Source organism: Heterocephalus glaber, unplaced genomic scaffold, assembly GCF_053883595.1.
Source record: "Heterocephalus glaber isolate CG9 unplaced genomic scaffold, H.glaber_assembly_v1.0 deba00001550, whole genome shotgun sequence".
Taxonomy (NCBI): Eukaryota; Metazoa; Chordata; class Mammalia; order Rodentia; family Bathyergidae; genus Heterocephalus; species Heterocephalus glaber.
Genome location: NW_028258343.1, coordinates 16,616,525 through 16,630,229, shown reverse-complemented (window position 1 = coordinate 16,630,229; position 13,705 = coordinate 16,616,525). Strand labels below are relative to the sequence as shown.

General features: G+C 36.8%; 1 protein-coding gene across 12 annotated transcripts in view; it reads right to left on the bottom strand.

Annotated features, from left to right (window-relative positions):
- The window catches only part of Ptprk (protein tyrosine phosphatase receptor type K), a 520,627-nt gene that overhangs the window by 211,193 nt on the left and 295,729 nt on the right, over positions 1-13,705 (bottom strand). The window lies entirely within an intron of this gene.

Genomic DNA, 13,705 nt, shown 5'->3' with positions numbered 1-13,705 from the left:
TTAAAGCCTAAAGGCTCAATGAATGATTAATTTAGGAGCACATGATAAATATTTAAAAGGAAACCAGGATAGGTGTGGTCTGGCAAATGTCCTTTGAAAGAGCAAATGCTTTTATGAGGGCTATGATCATTTTCGCGGAAGTTTTCTTCCAATAACAGTATGGCTCTGCGGGAGATAAACTTGTAAGGGCCCAATAAACTGGGCACAGAAAGAAATATTCGCAGATGAAAACTTCTCATAGGCTGCCTAGACCGCAGACCAGATCTCTTGATACTTTGTTTCACTGATGAAGGACAGCCAAGTGGACCTCTCTGTCCTGCTCTTGCTTTGTTTTTACCTCTTCAGAGTTTCTGAAGACGACTTAGGAGTAAAGCCAGGTGCTGATTTGTTTCTCTACACGCACCTCACAGTGTGAGAAATGGAAATTTACTCCTAGGCAGAAGCACAAATGCTACACCTTGCTGGCCTTTGACAACAGCACGTGATAAGACAATCTGTCAAATGAATGTCAAAGGTACAATGCAAGTTGATTTTGGATGGCTTAAAATGTTTTGTTTGCAAGAAATGTTGGGAAACATTATTTTAATGCTTGAACTTACAAAATGATGAATGATGTATGATAGTATCTGCTCCCACTAACAATACAGCAAGTGAAATAGCAGTCGGGTCTTTATGAAGGATTTCTCAGCTTGAGCCCTGTCTGTATGTTCTGCCCACAGGGAATATCAAGTCACAGGGTGGTAATCAGTACAGTTTGGGTTTTCTTGGAACTTGCCGGACACTCCTCACACACTGCAGGGAAGTTAAAGTACTTTAAAGGAAAGCACTCATCTTACAAAACTGGTAATTGCCTCCAAATTCACTTAAAATTTATTTTTTCCCTTAGACCAAATCACATAAGGGCAAACCACTAAATACAATCACACAATGCTCGGGCACCCTGATCCACCCCAGGAAGAGAGAGGATGGAAAAGACAGTTACAGGGAAGTCAAAAATAAACAACCAGCAACTGCAAAACTCGATTTTCTATTCAGGGGCAATGCACTGCATAGGAAAAAATGCAGTGCAGAAAAAATCCATGAAGAGGTTTTATCTTCTTAAAGAAGTTTAAATGAAGTAAGATTTTTCAGCTAGACCCAAAGATTTGCTTTTTAATTATACTTGCATAAACATTACTTGTATAAAAATCCTGAATTACGAGCATCCCTAACCTTGTTAATCTGGATCTAACATAGACTAAGAGCACTTTCAAGAATACTTCTCAAAATTCACTGGGAAATTTCTTATTTAGTAATTACTAATTGCGACCATGGTCCATTCATTAGGTGTCCATTAATATTGTGAGGAAGAAATACTTATAATAAATAATTAAATTCATTATTTTAAACTGAGATTTACATGAAAAATAAATTAATACATCATGATAAAGAAAAACAGATGTAACACAATATTGTACACTCAAAAAGTACATAAAGTATAAGTAATTCATTTAAATAATCATGGATCATTAAGGTAACAGCTAGCAAACTAGCAATTAAAAGAATAAACTAGTAGTTAACTATGTTCATGTTTAAAATGAAAATAAAACTACCATCAAAGAAGATAACATATGTTATATAAACTGGATACATTTAGAACTCTTTCTATGGAAAATAGTTCTGAACACCTGGTTTATAAACTTTAACTGTAAAATGTTTTCTAATGATTTGCTAATTGTTTCAACAATATGTAGTTAAAATTGTTTTCCAGATGAAGTATTTCCAGTTTCAAAAGTGAACACAATGAAGTTAGTCTCAAAAGGGGAGGCTTAAACAAAACCAAAATAGCTTAGAATTTTCATTTATCCGCTAGTATAACATACAGCTATATATTTCATATCATGGAACTTTATCAACTAGCCTAACTCTTATAGTCACAGTTTACAAAAGTTACAAAGTTCATGAAAGTTTTAAAAGGGAGAAGCTAAAATGAAACTGAATAGAGCAATGAACATAATGGAACAATTGTAAATGTCTTCTCAGACTCTAAATGTTACTCTTATTTCAAAAAGCAGTCTGTATTTGTGAATAAACCAAGTTGCCTCATATGTGCAATGTTTCTTTTCCTTCCAGATGGTTCCTATACTAATTTAAGCTACACAGGAAACAATGCTAAACTCAGAGCTTACTGGCGTTCAACCCATAGTAGCAATGTCACACTACTTTAGAGCTCAATAATGACCTGGACAGGTCTGACACTTAGCAAGGTGAATGAAGAGGATCCATATGCCAAAAGGATCATAAATGACAAGCCCTGGTTGACTGATGCATTTACAGGTATTCTGAAACTTAACACATGACTACTGAATGTTAGATCTCACTCATCAAAACCCTGCACACTCTGACCACAGAAAGCAAGGTGCTAACAAAAGGGGCGAGCAGAAGAAACAAAAGAGAAGGAAAAAGCTATGGAAAGCACAATGCAAGAAACACGGACTGTATTTCTGTCTATACGTAAAATGAAATTTGAAACCAGACAGCCTAGTTTCAAAACATACATGTAGAGAAATAGCAGGGTACACCTGAATGTCATTTAAATTTGAATTACAACTTCAACAGCAGTAAACAAGGCATTGTTTGAAGAATTTTTTAAAAATGTATGTTTCTAAATACATCATCATGCTGTATATGTGGTGCCATTTTGCTTTGTTTTCATTTTTGCCAAAAATCATTAAACTTTAAAACCAGAGGGCTGGGGATTTAGCTCAGTGGTTTCATCGCCTGTTGCGCAAGCGCAAGGACCCGAGTTCAATCCCTGGTACCAAGAAAAAACAAAAACAAAAAACAAAAAACAAATGTTAAAACCAGAAATTAATATTCAATACCAGTGTTTTGTGTAAATGAAGACATGAGTTTGATGTAAAAATAGATGTAACACAGTATTTTATCTTCCTAAAATACGTGAAGTATAAGCAACCATTTAAATAATCATGGGTCATTAAGAAGGACAGCATGACATTGATAAGTTTCTCGTTTTGCTTGCAATGGTTAGGCAGAAATAGGGGAAGCTCAGTAATCAGCTCACATTGGGAACAGTGGCAGGATTCAAAGAACCTTGGAAGTACACTGATTAATAGCATGATGGTAAGAAGTGAAACTCACATTAACAAGACTAATATACCACTACATATTAAATTTTTTTTGTTGTAGATAAAAACTAGCCTTATATTAGCATATATATTTTGTTTCCAGACCCTTGAGAACAATGAGATTCAGTTATAAAATCTCTATTCATTTCAATAAATTATGCATGAATTTTAATCAGTTAGCAAATGAACAAGTAATTATTCTGCAGCAATATTAATATTCTTCATAACTTAATACACTACCAGACCCAGAGGTGTGGTATAAATAAATCCCAACTGTACACTATGTAGCAAATGAAGCATGAAATCCCCAAAATACAAGATACACTTTGCCAGTGTTGCCAATTAACTTTCAATTAATGACTTACATCCATTATTTCAGAGCTACCCTACGATAAGTTTCCACTTACATATTCAAATTGTTTCATTTTTATATTTCAGATAATTTCAAAAACTGTCTTGAAATCAAGTAAATCATTATGAAAATATAGCCTCATCCATTTCTACGATAATAGTGTTTTACAAACATGTGTCACTTATCAAAATTCAGTTAATCAATAAAATGCAAAATCAGAAATAAAAGCCAGAGAGCCAGGAAATGTCAGTAATACAGTAAATGTCAAGGCAAATAACATTTCTACATCCATCTTTGCAAACAGATAAATGAAATACCTCTCAATCCTGTATCCTTCCTAATTGTTTTATTTATCTGCCAAAGAGGCCTGGATATAAAGAATCCTAAGTTTAACCCTCTCAGATGGAAGCAGCCAATAATACTAGATTGACCTCCTGTGGCTGCTGTCACATATCCTTACAAAAAAGAAATTGTTCTCTCACAGTTTTTGAGTCAGCGGGTCAGAAAACCCTACGACTTCTTGAGGGGCAAGGTAAAAACAAGCGCCTTGCTTCTTCAGGTTCCTGGTTGCTGCCAGGATTGTGTGCTGGGAAGCCACATGCTTTCAGTCTCCATATTACTTTCTCTTCTGTCTGCAGCCAAATCTCTGTCTGCTTTCCAATCCAGTGGTCACCAGGGGTTGGCTTTTGGGCCCCCATGGACAACTGAAGATACGCTCTGTTACAGTGAGTGCCTAGGTGTCCCCAAAGCCTCACGTGGTCAGAGGTGGCGCTCCTGGGAGGACATTGGGTCATCCGGCTCCACACTCACGAGTGAACTGGTCCACTGATGATAATGGCTGACTTGCTGTCAGGAGCTGGGATCTGTTCAGAGGTGTGTCACTGGGGCACAGCCTGGAAGGATTCCTCTCTTCTGGCTTCTCCCTTCACATTGTCTCTGATTCCCAGCACCATGCCATGAACTGCTTCTTTCCCGGGCCCCTCTGCCAAGTTGTCCTGTCTTGGAGCTGGCTGACCATGGACTGAAACCTCTACAATCGTGAGCTAAAATAAACCTTTCTTCCTTTCATTTGTGGGTATCAGGTACTGTGTCTCAGCACTGGGAAAGTAACTAAGACACTCAGGACTTCAAATTCCTTCACGTAATCACATCTGAACAAATTATTCTAGCATATAAGGTAATATTCACACGTCCATGAATTAGAATCCAATATGATTGGGGGGGGCACTTTTTAGCCTACCACAGACATGGACTAAGACCCCATCCTTCCTCCTGGGACATAGCTGAGTTCTAGTCTTTTCCAGTTGATAAAAAGCTTGGGAGTAGAAAATGCTTCAGTTGCGAATGTTTTCAAGGTAGGTTCAAAGCAATGCAATTATAAAAGAACTCAATAACAGCAACGACAAATAATTATTAACAAAAGAGATTTACGTATTATCTACACTAGGATTTTACTTTTACTATTGGTTGTAGAAGAAAATGAAAGGAGATAAAGAACATTAAAATGCCCACAGGAGTCAATGGTCTTTGCCATATATAAATTCCTGCAAATTTCAACTTTAGAATATTTTCCTCAGAGACAGATGATTGTTTCTCTAATTTCTACCATTTGTCTAAATGAAAGGATCACTTCAAAGTCAATTTTATTTTATTTGTTTAGTATTCCCCTCAATGAAATTTTGATGCAGTTCTGGTTTCTGCTTTATAACACAGTCACTGTTTCAGTTTCTTGTTGTTTAATTTTTAGCCACCATACCCATTAGATGTTCAAGTAAAGGAAAATAAACGTTAAAGAAATCGAGAAAAAGGATGACACTGTTGCACCAAATAATCCAGGCACTGACTTCAGAAGCTCCCTATAATAAATTTTGAGTGATTTTAAATTACGTTTCAATAGGATAACAATGTAACCTAATGGTACTTGAGTGTGGCAAGAAATGTGAAATAATATTAGTAATGAATAGAAAGATAACCTTTGTTCCTATAAGAAATGAAAAGTAGATTATTCATCATTAGAAACATTTTCTTTGGGCATTCAAGATAATATGTGTGACAATGTGATTTATTTCATTTTTGCCTAGATATTAATACATGAACTATACACTTAAAAAGTCTTAGGTTAATCTAACAAGGTTTCTCCTATACTCCCTTTTAATGAACTGTAACCCAGATATATTTATAGAATGAACACAACTCTCATAATTTCCAGGTTATTTTTCTGATACTTAATATTTTTCATCCTAACAAATTTCTTAAGCACCCAAATGCATCTGTTCGCTTTTTCTGGCTCCTAACTCATAATTTTAACTCATGTCAATGATGTAGCCAGCAACATCTACACATTTTCTTTTATATAAATTCCTATTAAATTATATTTAAATATCGGTGCACTGACAGAATATTCAAGTTAAAAAACTTTTTATTTATTATATTACAATTCCTGTAAATTCCATCCATCTGAAATGATGGCTGTATGTTCAATTGATATCACTCAGCTGACTCTTGATCTTGCACTGTCACTGGATGACACAAACGATGCCACCAAGATTGGGTGCTGTGTCAAACCTGAGGGCCCAGCCAAAACCTAAACCAAGTACAGTGTCAATCCAAAGGAAGTGCTATGGTCGGTTATCATCTAGAGCTAGATCAGACGAAGATTAGCATGCAGTTCCGCTGAACTATGGAAAGGAGAGGTGTGTACTGTGCGCAACTGCCCTTACTCATAATACTTCACATACCAGTAACTTCTGAGAACCAGGAATCAAGCACTCATGGGTCAAAATCAGAAAATCTACCACTTCTGTTTACATCACTTACCTTTCCGCTTATCAAAAGCACAACACAGCAGAATTTGGAGAAAGGGGGTCCAAGCCCTGTACAGACCAGCATTTATCCAAACAGGCTTGGCCAGGGCAGAGGAGACCCAGGAAATAAGCATGCATACACAGCCTGAACACAAGCAAGTGAACGAACGACATTTTTAGAAAACAATCCATCAATGCATACCACGAAATGCAGATGTGTTCATAAATCAGGATAATTCCACTTCTAGAAATTTATTTTAAGGAGATATATTAAATCTTTGTTTAGAAGGGCAAAGAGTTAATCAATATATTCAACAATATCAAATTATGGTCTAATTATTCAATAGACTTCCGCACAAGACTGAAGAATGGAAGTTATGAAATAATTCGTTTCCATTTTGAGACATAGCCCTGGAAGCGGGTGTATCAACTACTACCACCACCACTAGAAGAAAATATCCAAAAAGCTAATAGCACTGATTGGAGAACAATGAGAACTTTAATGAATTAGCTTTTTCTTTTATTTCTGTAATCTCATAAAATTTGTAATGTGCCCATAAAACGTTTTCATCATTACATTGCTAGCATTTTTTGCAGTGTTGAAATAAATTTAATACTGTCCTTACAGAATGAATGGCTGGCTCAGTAATGCCTGGAAGGAAAAACGTTACACGAGTCACCATGAGGAAAATTATCTAAACTTTGCTTATTCCATACAAGAAAATTCATACTACAACTTCAGCGGGAGAATCATTATTTGGACATGGTGATATTTGTGCACTTATTTATTTATTAAAAACTTATTTTCAGATGCTGAAATTAAGACCTCAAAGAATAAGATTAACTACCTCTTATTTTAAAGCACGTGGCTAACCAATTGCTCTGACGTTGATACACGGCACCTACAAAATGTTACTATTTAATTAAAGGAGTTAGTTGACTGGAACAAAAGAACACTTTCTAAGCAATTGCTTAGTGACCAACTGGCATCAAATGATTTATCCAGCTTGTAAAAGGAGGGCGCTGTTACAAATCTAGCAATAATTCTTTTTAGTCCTTTCATAAAATCAGATCAATTAAAAAGCATTTTCATAGAAAAAGTCCCTTTGTATATATTTAAGTATTTTGAATGTACAATATAAACCAGGAATTAGAAACAAATATAAAATTCTGATGCTAAACATGTTATACTATGCAACAGCTTTGTACCCCACGTTACTAAGAAATGCGTATTCTTCTTTTAAACCTTAAAAGGTCTATGGAATCAGACTACTCTCTATGACATGGCCCTTGCTGAAATAAGAATCTTTTTCACAATGAAACTACCAATTTTTCATAGTGAATTTTATATTCGATGCATTACCATACTATTTTGTTCACCTTGATTTGAAAATACTGCTGCAATAACTTAATTACCTTCTCGAAATTAAAAAGTACACTGTCTTACCTCTATCAGCAGAAACTGAAAACAAAGGTTCTTATTTAAGGTATATGAAAAGGTGAAGGGAACTTAAAAAGTGAAGTTTATTTCTTTTTTAGACCGAAAAAATAAAACTGTAAGATAAGATTTGTATCTCATTTTGTCCCAAAACTACTCTCTTTCTCATTAATAACTAGGCAATGAACTGGTTCAGAATTATGGAGTGTTGTATACTGAGTAACTTTACAAAGGCTTTTCTTGGTGTTATAAACCAATATGATGAAATCTATGGATCCATTTGAATGAGTCATAAGCTAATAAATACAGAAGATTTCTCTTATGGTTGTTTAATTCCTTATTTCAGTTTTGTGAGAGCTCAAACTAGTCACAGTATTTCAAGGAAAGAACATCCTGGTGGATCTAAGAATAGCAGCAGTAAAACCAAGGAGGCCTTCGACTATACCTTTAGTTGCCTTAAGTTAGAGCTACAAACAGGAAATGATGTCATTATTTCATCAGTCAATCAGTCACCTTTATGAAGTAGAAGAAAAGGCGAGGGTGAGAGAAGAGGGAAATCATGTTTGGCAATGACCTTCCTGTCATAAGAAAATATTAAGTGAGCCTAGGTTATACGGCACTGCCTCTTACTCCATCCTGTATTATTCTTAAAGGGATTTAAACCGCAATAACATCATCTGTATTCATTTCATGTTAGCACCTATTAAGACACAAGAGCTGAATCCAGTAGGAAAGAGATATCAACTAAAAGAAAAACCTCTATAATAACATTACCTCTATCTCTCTCTCTACACACACACACACACACACACACACACACACACACACACAATGTATAATTAAAATTATTTAAAACATCCCAAATCTTGCACATCTAAAATCTAAACAGGTTAAAGATTTCCATCATCTTAAATCCCAAATTTAAAGATTTTAAAACTATGCAATTAGAAGGATTTCTCAACATTTAATTACAACCAAACATACTTAAGTTTGCTAAGTTGCTTTCTAGGTCTAAATGCTTCATTGTGTTGACTCATTATAATGTAACGAATAATAAGCATATCTTCATTACGGATACATACTTTGTGATCATCCAAAATGATGCTGGGGATTTGTAAGTATAGGAAGCCACTAACAGATGGCCATGCTTTCAGTGTAATGACTCAGAGTGGCAAAGCAATCGCGAGACACTAACCAGGACCTCTACTAGTGACCCTGATTTCCAGGCAGATAAATTGCAAGACTTTATTAACCCCACCAAGTTAATCAGAGGAACTGTTATGTAGCTTTTATTTTTACATGACTCTGAAAGGTAGAGTGGTCATGTGTTTGTTTGTTTGTTTTAGGATAAGGTATATCCCTCTATTTATGAATGATGTGTTTATTTTTTGATAAAAAGAAATTATAATGACATAGTAAATCCAGTTGAACAAGATCTCAGTCATTCATTAATAGACAGGTAAATAGAAAGAACTACTATAGATATTACATTATTCAAATACTAAGAACTAGAGCAGTAATAAGTCTAAGACTCTTCTTAGTTTAAAAATCCTAAGTCATCGAAGACTTTATAAAGCATTATATCAGAAAAACATTGCTATTGGCTTATAAGGATCCAATTTCATTGCATAAGAACTCTCTCTCTCTCTCTCTCTCTCTCCCTATATATATATATATATATATGTATATATATTCCTTCCAGGGAATACGTAACAGCAACTGTATAACATTTCTGCAATTTGGGAATCACACACACACACACACATACACACACACACACAAAAGCCACCACAAGTACTACAGGTGCAAATGTCCTGGACTAAATAAAGAGGAGATAAAGGAGGTTACTGAGAGATGATTTGGCCGATGTGGCCACTGACTTTAGATAAGCTATTCCTGATGTCAACTACGTGTTTTAAATCTTCAGAAGATCTGAACAGGGACCAGATGGCAGATTTCAGTACACTTCTACTTACATTCCTGAACTAAGGAAAGCAGAGTGTAATGGGGCGCTGAAGAGTATGTAGGCACAGTGATGAAAACCAAGCGCAATGCTACAGAAGTGACCTCGGATGTGGTCACCATAATCACCGGGACTCCTAAATGACTACTCCATCAGCGCTAAGGTTTGGATGTGGTTTGACTCTAAAGACGTCCTGTGTCAGGCCGGGAGGAAGCCTGATCATCACTGTGGCTCTGGTAAGCAGGTGCTGCAGCCCTGAGCAGGCAGGGCCCATGGCAGCAGCAGGAGGAACTGTACACGGAGGGGATTAACACAGCTCTCCTGCGACCCACTTCATCCCTTCAAGAGACCTGTCATAGAAAGAACAAGCCTGGCCTCTCCTCTCCTCTGGCTTCCTGGCTGGCCATGTGACTGTTCCTCTCTCATATGCAGAATTCCCATGAGCCCATCTGCCGTGAAGTGACACAGCCAGGGGACTTATCCCGAGCGAGCGGCCATGCTGCGAGAAAAATAAACCTCCTTTCTTTACAAGAACTCAGCTTCAGGTATCTCGTTATAATAATGTAAAACTGACTAATACAAACCTGATTCTATTAATATTCCTTTAGAGGTCAAAATATCTGGCCCCAATTGTAAAAGTGCTATCAAAACATAAAATCACCACTACGCCTGGTTTTACAATCATAAAAGGAATAATTATAGACTATCTGATAAAATAACATTTTATGTTATTGACATTTTTAAGATGTTTAAGCATGTAAACAGCTACCTGCCTGAGGATATTTTATACTAATCTGACAGGTCAGGCAGAAAAAGCCCCTTTGTTGAGCTATGCATGATGACAAATGCCTAGTCCCAGTATTCTGTAGCCTGAGGAAGGAGGGTCATAAGTTTGAGCCTAGCCTGAGCAATTTAGTGACTTAGACTCCGTCTGAAGTAAAAAAAATTAAATAAAAATTTTAAAAAGGTTGATGATTTGGCTGGGTACAAAGGTCCTGGGTTTAATCTAAAGTAATACACAGGATTTAGTTATAAATAAATAACAACAAAAAACAGTTTTTAATCCCCCCCCCCATTTTTATGGGACATCTAGACATTTATAATATTAAAATAAGTCTTTTCTTCTAGAGGATAAAATACTGGAAGGCAGTCAATTCCAGGACACATTGGTTTGTGGAAAGGGAAAGTTTCTAGAGTAGTAAAATAAAGCTTTCTAGACATCACTAAGGCCATTGTACAACTAGGGAGTTGGGTTCTTCTTTGACAGCTATCACTCCTGAGAGACAAAACCCCCCTTAGCCTGCTCTGCTAAATATCACGACTTTCAAGAATAAGGGCTTGAAAGGGCTACTAGTACTGACTGTTCTTACATTTTTACTGTGAACTTCAAATTTTACATTATGTTACAACTTTCAAAAGATCCACTGAAAATATGCTAGGCAAAAAATGTGATAAGTGGTGCTAATATTTTAATGGACACTGGAAAATCTTGTAAACTGTACTTTCTTCAGTGGACATAAGGCAAACAAAGAACTGAGAAAGGAAGTTTACTATGTTAAGTGGAACAAAGAGGGGAAGAAAGCATCATGTTTCGTGGGCATGCATTTCCATACAATGACACACAAAGACTGCACGAAAGCTAAGAGGTCTCCACATTGCAACTAAAGGGTGCCACTGTATACCTTTATCCTTATGTTTAGGTTTAGGTTTTAAATGAAGAGTCTAACATGGGGCAAGTGTCAAGAAAATAAATTTGGAAATCAATCACAGAAGTGAATATATCATTAAAGCAGATATATCATTACTATGAGGCATAATGATTTGTTTATAATGGAAAGGCACTAATTTGTGCCTAGTATTTAATCTTCTGTCAAAAATCCTTTTAATATATAAATACAAATCATGTTAAAGGGCTAAGTAAATTTACACTCTGTGAGGTTTTTCCTCTTAATGAAGTCACATCAAGTATGCAGGGAAGAGGAAGCCGAGGGTCACATCTGCTCTGGAAACTGCGATTGTGCCAGCAGATACCCACATCACAGGAGGAATGGCCAGGGGAACAGAGCAGACACTAAAGAGTTTTGTCAGCATTGCATTCTTATAGGTAACACATAGAAAATGAGATAAAGGCATACAACAGTGTGATCACTCCATTGGTCTGAAAACAAATTTTATTCTCTACCTCCCACTGAGAGATCCATGCTCCACAGGCTCACAGCTAAGACCTCCTGCCCCCTCTGCAAGGGGAGCTCCGGGAAGGATGGAAGGAGACTCCTGAGGCCAGGTCACAAAAGGCCGAGCAGTTTCCTCTCTTCCCTACAGCCTGCAACACTTGTTCATACCACCCTGAGCCAGCACACAAACTTTCCAACTAGCCAGAGAAGAAATTCCAGCATAATTGTAGTCTCCAAGAGTTCAAATGACCTTCAGCCTCATTTTCAGACTTCTCACCTCAGAACCCAAATTACTGTGGGACAGAAAGAAGTCATCCTCGCTATGGCGAGCTAACTTTCTAGCCGTGAGCACTGCAGAATGTCATGTTTATACCACTGCGTTTTGTGCTGCTTCACTGAACAGCAGTGGATGCATAGCATAGTGTGCTCATTAAGAGAACTGATGGTAAACTTCTAAGAAATGTCTAAACTTCTTAAAAGTAAATATAATGTCCTTTAACTGTCTGCCTTGCTCACCTGTCTGGTCTCATGTCACTCTGAATCCAATCATAGGTTCATACATAACAACCAGTATTTTCCAAGGGAAAATGTCCTCTCTTAAAATCATCACATCCTACACGATCCATACTGCCAGGAATGACATTTTGACGTTTCTACACTTAGCAAAGCCATTTATCTTCAAATATCAACTCAACTACTACTGATTCTAAATGAAAGTGCTTCAGTATATTGTCTCCAGCCTGAAATACTTGTATCCTTTAATATATCTTTATTCTTTTTGGGTATGCGGTGGTGGTAGGGGTTTGCCATGTTTGAACTCACTAAGTGCTGAACTACATCCACAGCCCTTTTTTTTTGAGTCAGGTTCTCCTTAAGTTTTCCATGCTGAACTTAAACTTATGATCCTCCTGCCTCAGCCTCCTGAGAAGCTGAAATTATAGGTATGCACAATCACACCCAGCCTTTACTCACTGAGCTCTTTGAAGGCAAAGATTTTGTTGTTTGCTTTTGAACTTCTGTCTTCAGCACTTGGCATGTGAGGTAATAAATCAATGCTTGCTGAATGAATGTGCATATGAACAAATGAGATAATAGAACAAGCTAATTAAAAATAGGAAGTAGGAAAATATCTAGTGATGGGGCGGATATGGAACAAGAAGAACTTTCATCCTGTAAATCAGAGTAGAAACTAATACAGAACATTCAGAAAACTGTTCGTCACTACCTAGCAAATCTGAACATAACCATACCCTATGACCGGGCAATCCTACTTTCAGCTACTCCAAGTAAGTACATCTGTTCCTCAGAAGTTGTATATGAGACTATTCATATACCACTATCATCGAGAGAGTAGAGGAAAAAGAGCCAAACGCCTCACATCAGTAAATGGGACAGACTGTATCCCTCTACTATACTTCAAGAATGAATGAATGAATGAACAAACTAGTCCTAAAATCATGCCCGAAAACCAACTAACCCCCTAGCCCTCAGGGACCTCTAAGGCCAAGTGGGATCTCATCTGGAGATGTGGCTCTTTCACCAAACTGGGACCAATGACGTGACAGGAGGACTATGGAAACATAAGGAAATGGAACCTACAGGAATGTCTGATGACCAGGCTACAGGAAAACCTACGCTGGTGAACACCATACAAGAGGATATGTGTACTATGTCCACAAATTCAGAATTAGTGCTAGTAGGGATTCTTTGCCTGCTAAGCACTGTGTTTTCAGAAAGAAATTCTGGATGACTTACTTTTTTCCCACAATCAGGAAGGCCTGAAGTCATAGAATTTCATCAGGAGGAGTAACAGAATAATTGTTTAGCTTTTTCATAAACTATCCTT